This window comes from Parasteatoda tepidariorum, chromosome 9, assembly GCF_982258835.1.
Source record: "Parasteatoda tepidariorum strain Cologne lab strain chromosome 9, Ptep-v5.0, whole genome shotgun sequence".
Classification (NCBI taxonomy): Eukaryota; Metazoa; Arthropoda; class Arachnida; order Araneae; family Theridiidae; genus Parasteatoda; species Parasteatoda tepidariorum.
In genome coordinates this window covers 14,578,073-14,587,925 of record NC_141763.1, presented here as the reverse complement: position 1 = coordinate 14,587,925, position 9,853 = coordinate 14,578,073, and positions in this window count along the sequence as shown.

Sequence of the window (9,853 nt, the reverse complement as noted above, 5' to 3'; positions counted from 1 at the left end):
TGTCAGCTTCAATTTACAGTCAAGCATTGGGGCAAACTAGCCTTTGTACAGGAATTTTTGATGGAACTGACCCACATTTGCGTTACAAGAAGAAAACCCCGAAAACCTCAAACGGTCATCCCGACGGCAAGGGTATAACATTAGCTCATTGCAGAAAGTCCTTAGTCTATAAAAATTGAAAGAAATTTCGCATCTTTCGCATTGCTCATTACTTTAATTACATTATAAGCTTCTGAGCTTATTTAAACAAAATTATGGAAAACTTTAGCTATTTTATAGCACAGAAAGTAAAGTTTGAATTTTGCAAAATTATCAAATTAAAAAAGGTATGGTCAATACATGCTTTAGCTGATTCCTGATCCATAAATCGCAAGTTTAAAATTCAATTCCAAACATTTGATCCTTCAAGGAAATCTTAAGACAAACGAAGTTTTCTTAACCCATCCACAACATTAGTTTCGACCAGAGCAAATTTCAGCTGACTTATTATTTAAGAAATTCTATCACGAATTTCGCACTCAAATGTTTGCCCATTACAGCAAATTATAGGAGCCATCCAAAAACAAAGTAGGTAGGTAGGTATTTTATTTACGTCGCACTCGAGCTGCACAATGGGCTATTGTCGACGGTCTGGGAAACATCCCTGAGGATAATCTGAAGACATGCCATCGCAAATTTGATCCTCTGCAGAGAGGATGGCTCCCCTGATTCGGTAGCCCGATGACCTGCACGCGAAGTCGTGCACTTTACGGTAAAACAGTTTAACTAGGACCGATATTGTTCTCCCTCGGTCCCCTACGCAGGCTAATCAAAATGATCACCCACCCGCTCACTGACCGCAGCCAGTAATGCTTGACTTCGGTGTTCTATTGGGAACCGTGTCTTTACGATGAGTCCACTGCGGGACTCCAAGAACAATCAAAGCAAAGTTTACCTTAATTTTTACTCAGAAACAGTAAGTTTCAATGTCACCTCCAGAAATTACCCCATTAAACAAAATTGCCATCCGAACGAAAACTTTCATTATGCCATCAGCAAACATTAGGTTGTAGGAAAACGATAACTTTTGCTTTAAAATTTTGGAATACTGCTTAAAAATATTTATCAGTTGTATTAAATAGTTTTCCTAACAAGTTTTGTTAGAAAACCCATTAATAAAAAAAAAGTCTGGTACTAACTAAAACTAATATTTTGACAAAAATTGCAAATAACTGTTGGTGCAACAAAGTTTTCATTATCATACCTATTAAAAAAAGTTTTTGCAAACTTTTAATCTAGAAAGAAATTTTTGCTCAAAACAAATGCTTACCGCACAAAATTGTTAGAGCATATGCTGCTTTAACAAAACCTATCGTTAGCTCGTCCTCCAGGAAAAGTTATGGCCAATACAAGTTTCTCACAAATGTACGACTTAATATGTACGAAACTACAGGTCTGAATTTTGCGACCAAACGCTTAGATCATTTAAGGAAATCGTTGGCTGTCCTAAAAGAAAAATACTTCGCAAAACAAGTTTTAGGTAACTTTCGGCCTAGAAACTACTAGGTTGCATTTTTAATTCAAGAATTGTAAGAAATATTTAGCATTAGCCATCCGCGCGACAAAAAGTTCCTTAATATTCCCACCAAAAAATTATGACAAAAAAGTTTTACATTAATTATGACCTAGAAACAACAAATTAGAAATTGACCTCTAAACCTAATTCCATTTTAGTAGCCCATAACCATAATTAAAAATAATGGGAATTCAGTGCCGCTTGTTAGCAGTGCTCATAACTAGGGACTGAATTAGAAATTTGGAGATTGTAGGAGTCAATTTATCGGAGGGCTTACTTGTCGTTACTTTGATAAGAGAAACTTGTCGCAATTTTGATAAGAGAAAAATTTGAATTTCTAGGAGACTAAAATAGAAACATAAATTGAGCTAAAAAGGGGAAGTCCTCATAATCATAATTCAGGGTGGTTACTCAAATCAGGCTTCAAATTCCCCTGATTTTTCCATTTTTTCCAGTAAAAATCTAACAATTTCCGGGTCAGCGTGTTTTTTTTTTCTCCTGGAGTGTAGTAGGTGCAAGAAAAGTGTCAATATTAGTGTATTAGTCAATATAATAGTGTAGTATTTCATTTAAAATGTTATTTTTTAAATATATCAGCTTGAATAGATGTGAAGGAAACAATACGTCTAGCTTGCAGAAAATAACGCTTTTAATGAATAAAAAAATTTTAAGTGTTAGATAGTTTTTGCACAAAATGTACCAAATAGAAATGATCCAAAGCAACCTTGGATAAGTACTGTTTAATATATTTTTATTAAGCAAAAGAAAATAATTCCAGGTGATTAGAAACTAATAAATTTTTACATTTATTTACTTTTAATATAGAGCCATTTTATACTTATCCAGACAATGCTCTTTATAAAATTCACTGAAATAATTTTCTTTAAACCATTATCATAAGTCAAATGTTTAAATAAAATTGTTTATTTCAAATTAGAATTATTATTTTAAGACATATTCCTCATTATTTGTAAAGGAAAAATTGTCAATTTCTTGTTGTATATTCTTTAGAGAAAAAAAACAAGATAAAATTCTTTAAATTTTATTCTTTTTCTTTCTTTCTTAATGGAAATCAGAATATATTAAAAATTCCAAACTGACATGGTTCAGATGTGTTAAATAGTTTTGTTTTTACATCTGGGCAATTCCATGGTGTCAGAAAAAAATGTACATAAATTTATTCGAAAAACTATCCTATAAAACAAAAGTTTAGAATCAAACTTTTACATTAAATATTAAGTATATCATAACTTATCGAAAAACAATTTGTTTTATAAAAACTGATTATTAAAAGTTCAGATTAAATGGATTAAATTGTTGCTGTCAGACGTGAATCGCGCAAAAGCAAAAATGATTACTAATTTGCAAAACTCTGAATTTCTTTGTAATTTAAATGTGAACTTGTCTGAATTTTGAAGCTGACTTTTGAATAAAACATTCTATGCAGTTGTTTGTGAAATAGGATACATAATTAATTTGAAATTTTTTACTTCTGTGCCAGACGTAAATTACTTAAATTGGATCGAAATTTAAACCAATGCTAACCATTATAATGACTGAAAATTACTTTAATTTTAATCTTAATGCAACAAATATTATTTTTTTATTAAATAGCTTCTTCAAATTGTCTTCTATTTCCTGTTGGTCAGATTAATATGTTTTATAACATTTTCCACCCAATAAAAGTTAGTTGAAAAATCACTCATTTTAGCTATGCAACGTATATTAACAACAATGCAATATATTAACATCAGTGTAATATATTAACAGCAATATAAATAAAACTCATATTTAAGCAATGAAACAAGGAATAAAAACTTTTTTTTTAAATATGGGGAAAAAAGTTAAAAAAATTCATTAGTTTTATATTACAAAAAAAAATTCTATTGAAAAAAATAATCACTGTACATTAAAAGGAAAAAAAAAACGACAATTTTTTACTGTACCCTATAACAAATTTTTCTGAGCGCAGGAAAAATTATAATCATAGCTTTATTTATTGCCGGAATAAAATTAAATAATCTTTTTGTAGCAGACAATATTTACCGATATGCCTTTTACTTCCATTTAGTGGCATAGCTAGCAGTAAACAAGAAAGAACATATGTCCGGTTGTAGAACAAAAGATGGACCAAATATTTGGACCCAATTTTTATATGAATTCCCGAATAAATTTTTATCTCTTTTCAATACCCCTTCTTCAGTTTCGTTGACCAATTACAGGCCCAATAAATAACTAATAATTTTTATCCCATTTACCTAAAGATTGAATAGGATGTGAGTTATTGCTGTAGTTTGCTATGCAAGTAGGTTTAATATTTTTTCCCCACAAAATTATTTCGCTTTTTTACTCAAAATAAATAAATAAATAACTACAGAATGTTCTGAAATTATTTTTTCTCGAAATACACACATTTTTCAAGCTCTGAGCAAAATGATTGATTTAAAATGCTCCAAATGAAATTAAATTGGTACTAAAAAAATTAAAACTAAGATGCTTATCTTAAATAAATAAATAAAATTAAATTAAAACTAAGATACTTACCTTAAATAAATAAATAAAATTAAATTAAAAAAATATATTAAAACTTCATTGATCAATTTTAAGTTATAACATAAATATCTCAAAGTACAACATAGTTGCAAAAATTAGGCTACTGAGGTGAAATACATTATTTTAAATTAACCTTAAGGAATATTTATATTGTTTCTCTTCATATTTTACTTCATTTTATAAAGAAAAGGGGAAATAAAAGATGAAAATAAATAAAAAACAAATGTAATGAAAAGAAGAGAAGTGGTGTCTGAGTGGTGTGTAAGAATAATTAATTATTAATTTAAAATAAAAATATTTATTATTATCAAATCTTAACAGAAGAAAAAATAATAATTTAAACAGAAAAATAATAATTTAATAATAATTTAAACAGAAAAAATAATTTTATTATATTAAATCCTAGTGCCACAGTACAATTAATGATGTATTTTGGTGTCACACGTAAAACATCAAAAGTATATCTTGAGAAATTTTTTTGTAAATCAAAATAAGAAATGTTTCTACATATTTGTGCAAGATAACCTGTTTTGTTATAGTTTACTTTAATTATTATTCTGTCCATTTTCCCTTATTAGTGTGAATTCTTTTTAAAAAAAAACTGTACTTCGTTACAGATTCTCTTACCATGGATGAAAATTTCAAATGATGTTGCCCTTCATTTAACAGCCTATGACTTATTAAAAACTGATATTTATAAGTTAAAAGTCTTTATTTCTAAATCTTCAATTTTTTACCTTGGAAATAATACCTAGTTTACTTAATATTAAGTTAAAAATTTTGGTCATCTGGTTGCCCAACTTGAAACCTGTCCCTGTACAGTGCAGAACAGAAAAACAAAGTTTTGTTTTCTTTCTTTCTAACAAACAAATATAAATAAAAAAAATTCCATTCTAAGTTTATATGTCTTTTAGCATGTTTTCCATACATTCCTTGGTTTTGGCAGCTTTTCAGGGTAAAAGGAGAAACAATTTCGGAAATATCAAAATAAAAGTTATCATGAAATCCAGAAAAAAATAATTCATTGGACAAAAGCTTTCAGAAAAAGTGCGCAAGATAAAATCTCTAATTACATTATGAACAATTATTTTTTGAAGAATTTTATAAAATTAAAAATAGTAAAACATTTCGAATAATTTTGTTAAAAGCAAAAAATACTCCCAAAGCATCGGAACAAACTTGAACAATTAATGAATTCAGCCCACAGATTAAAACAAGATTTAAAGAAAAAAAATTAAACGCTACTTTTGTAAACAGAAGCAAATATCCTAATCCTTTCTTCCACATTTTTGTCTTTCTTAAACTGCATAGTCCCATAATCTCCATAGAGGAAAAAGATTTATCCATTTTATTTCCCAACACAAAAGAGTTTTTGCAATGGTATTCTAGTTTCGCAGGAATTTTAATGAAGCGAATTTTAATGCAAGAAAAGTATTACTGAATTGATGATATTTCAACTTTTTTACGATAAATTTACGTCTAAACAGCGTGGATGCAACGGATGGTAAAATAATTTAAATTAAGAGAAAAATTCCAGCTTTTCTTTGAAATTCCCTGATTTTTCCAGGTTTTAATCTGAATTTCCTTGACTTTTCCAGATTTTTTCCAGTATAAAAAAATTCCCTGATAATTTCAGGTTTTCAAGGTGGATGGTCACCCTGGTTTGAGTCCCATTGCAGCCAGATTAACCGTGGGTGGTTTTAGTGGTTTTCTTCTCCGTGTAACGCAAGTGCGTTTTAGTTTTATCAAAAAAGTCCTCCATGGAGGCAAGTTTTATATGGTATTCTAGTTTAGTGGGGCAATAATGGAGAGAATTTTAATGATGTATTGCTAAGGTGATATTTCAGCTGTTTGACGATAAATGTCCATCTGAATAAAGTGGATATATAAGTGGATAGTGGATGGTAAAATAATTTAAATTGAAAAAAAAGTTCTAGATTTTCTTAAAAAAATCCCTGAGTTTCCCAGTATAAAAAATTCCCTGATAATTCCAGGATATCAAGGTGGGTCGCCACCTTGCCTTTATAAAATTAATTTTTTAAAACTAGATAACGTTGCAAGCATTAAACAACAACCAAAATTTATAAGCGCAGGTAGTTTTACCCATTAATAAGCTGAATATTTATCTCGTATCTATTAAGAAAATTTTCAAAAAATTCAGTGGCCCAGTGAAATTAAATCATTGAACAAATGAAAATCTGCCATAAACAAACTAAAACCAAAAAGACATACATACCATAGAAGGAGCTTGATTAGAATTTGCTTGAGACAAACCAAACGGATCAAAAGGATCTTTTTCTAAAAACAAGAAATAAGTATTAATACATTTATTAAAATAATTAGAATAAAATAATTTTTAACCATCTAAGTAATAGCTATGGCTCTTTCTATGCTTGAACCCTTTAGCTAACATCAATTTCTGTGCCAGTTCCAATCTGTTTGCTTTCCTGTACAGAAAGCCTATTTTCCCACAATAGAGACACTGTGTTTGGCAGGGAAATATTTGCATAACTTTGAAAATCGGTTAAAAGGTTGAACAGGCTGCATTGTTGCAACAAAAACTGTTGTTGTAACAAATGTCACTTACCAATATCGGCAATCTTGCCATGAGAATCCAAGCTAATTTAAAGCAGAGAGTGCATTTCTTGTTTTTTCAGTGACGCCACCTATGCCCAAGAGTACGACTTCAGCCATACACACGTCACAGCCCGTTTTACAGGGATGATTCAGTCTCACTCCATTCATTCCTCCACGCAATCATATCATAATTTTGAGCTTAACCAGAGAAAGATCAATGTCCAATTCAGTACTCCCAGAGGTATTGATTTGTTACGAGAACTTGGAGGACTCTGTGACCCCAACAAATTTAAAGTGTCCTAGTCACAATTTATTACACGGGGATTCTTTGGCCAGCAGGATTCGAACTCATGAACATCAGGCCAACAAATCTACCAACCAGGCCATTCCGACCCATGCAACAAAAACTAACTTATCTTAATGTTATTTAATGGGTAACAAGTTAGTAGCAGGGAAAGGCTTGCTCAATTTTGCCTACAGTTAGAACTTGGAAAGCTAGAGTTTTCAAAAATGAAAAGCAAAAAATAAATAAGTAGATTCAGATCTGTCAAAATGCAATAAATTTTGATACAACTACTTACCAGGGTTTGTAGGGGCAGAAGCAGTATCAAATCCCCCAAATGGATCACTTCCACTCTTTAAAGAAAATAATAATGCTTTATGAAATATGAATGCACATAAGTTGATACAATACATATTTAATGAACATTCCCCAGGTATGAAACTGGAACAATTTTTCATTTGCTCGATTCAGTAGCTCCTAACTATGGTCCCCTTCTCACAGACATACAATACATTCTCAAACAAAAACGGTGGAAATAAATCAACTAAGTAGAAATTGGTCTCAATTATTCAACACTATTTTCAGGATCTAGATGGTTGTCTGAGGGTGCCTGCAAGTCTTAATTGCTCTTCCCAGAGCATTTCAGACATATTTCATAGATCTTAAGTTTCTGCTGGATAATCTTTTAAGTCTATATTTTCACTTTTCAGAAAATCGCAGTCTATCTAACTTCTTTGAGGTTGACTGTTCAAAATCAAATCTGGATCTAAATCAAATCTGGGTCAACTGTATCCATTAAAAGGTAAACACAGGACTAACATAATGGTTGTTTTCTCAGATACTTGAGAAGTTTTGGCAAACCACTGGTTCTTTTCATATGAAAGAGTTTCACTTTTGAACAAAGGCGCCACTATCTATTCTCTAATGTTACCAGTGTAATGATTAAGAAATTTAATTTTATGGAAGCTTAGTGTAGGTAGTCCGAGTAAAGCATTATGTTGAATAGCTGCAGGCCCCCTATATCTTTTACAAACTATCACTTTGACCACCACAAGGTATAAGAAAGGGCCCTTGATACTCTTTGTTAGCTTTTTCAGAGGTGAGGTTTAAAATGAAATTCCCTATTTTCATTTTAAGGTAACGCATGACAACACAAAGCTCGCCTGGTAGACAATTTTCTGAAAAAGTGCAGACTTTGGTCAAGTAGATTTGAAGACAGTAGGAACTGTCGGAGGGCTTACTTGTCGCAACTTTAACCAAATTTACACGTTATTTATACATATGATGCGTTTCAAATATTCATAACATAAGTAAATTATGATATATAAGTAAATTTGAACTTGAATTTATTTCACTTTTTGTTATCAGACATCGCTCATATCCTTCCTCCCACCTTGCCCGAAAAAGTGAGCAAATCCCTTTCCTTCTTTAGGTGCTTTCGTTATATCTGAACGGCCCGAAAATGTATAGAAGAGCAAGAGTATAAATCTTACCAGAGCTATGATGAATCACAAAACACTATTCTTCATCAGAAAGACAGCATCCTGTCCTATAAAATGCAAAGTAATCAATAAGATATGAATAAAATTTTAGCCTTTTAAAATAATAATAAATTTGCGACACATATTGAATATGAAGACACTATTATTTATTTGTTCGAAGAAAAATTTCATTTAAAAACTGTTATATGCGTAAACTTTTTCCCTATACCACTGTTAACCAAAGTTAGCCACCTAAACATAAGGATGAATTATCAGTTGACACCGGCCACAGGGAGACTAATTATATAAGAAATGGCGATTAAACAAATGCCTGCCATTCGCCACATGAAAATCCTTTTTCCTCTAAACTTCCATCATGTTCTCCAAAATCAGTGAATTCGACTTCTTGTATTACGCCGAAAAGATGCTACCAAAACTTACATCCACATATTGTTGTTACGCATATGTTGTTACATCCACAAATACTTGTCTATACCAGAAAGCCTGCTTGGTGAAATCAAGCGAATTTTGAAGCAGAGCGTGTGCTTCTTGTTTTTCAGTGGCTCCATCTATGGCCAGAAGGCTACTTCAGACACACGTCACTGCCCGTTTAAGGGATGAACCATTCATACATGCACAGATCATAATTTTGACCTGAACCAGAGAGATCTATTTCAGCAAAAATATGGTTTGCTATGGAAACATGGGGGATTTTGTGACCCGACAGATTTAACGAGAACCAGTCACCATTTACTACACGGGAAGTCTCGACCAACGCCCAATGCTCTACTACCAACCAGGCAATCCCGGCCTCCCACGCTTTCTTTCATTCGTAAAAGTTACAAGATTACTAAATAAGATTTCAATGACGAATAAAAAATTTTTTTTGTTTAATCTTTTCACTTACTGCAATACGAAAAACCGAGATTTACAGTGATAAAGGTTTCTTTTGAGAATTAAAAACAATTTTTTTTTAACAGAATTAAATTCTAAATAATTTTTTTAACGGCGATTTCATTCAGACGCATTTTTAGGTGTTTTTTTATATACTTCTTGTATTGTCCCTTTTTTCAAAAATTTTCGGCTTTTAAGTTTTGTTTTAAGAATTTCTTTTCCTCCATTTTTTTCTTTTTCTATAATTTTTTTTATTATCTCTGTTTATATAATGAAGTGGTTTTTTTTAACTGTTTTTACTAGAATTGTTTTTCTTTTATGGCAAGTTTTTCCCAAAATTGTGGTAATATGAAAAACTGAGATTTTTAGAACTGTTTTTTTTCTTCTGTTATTCTTTCTTTGAAATTTTTTTTTCCATCGATGTTTTTATTACGACGCGTTATTTTTTAAGAGCATTTCTGATGATTTTATTCTCTTATCTCCACTTTTTCCTAGATAATATGGAGAAAT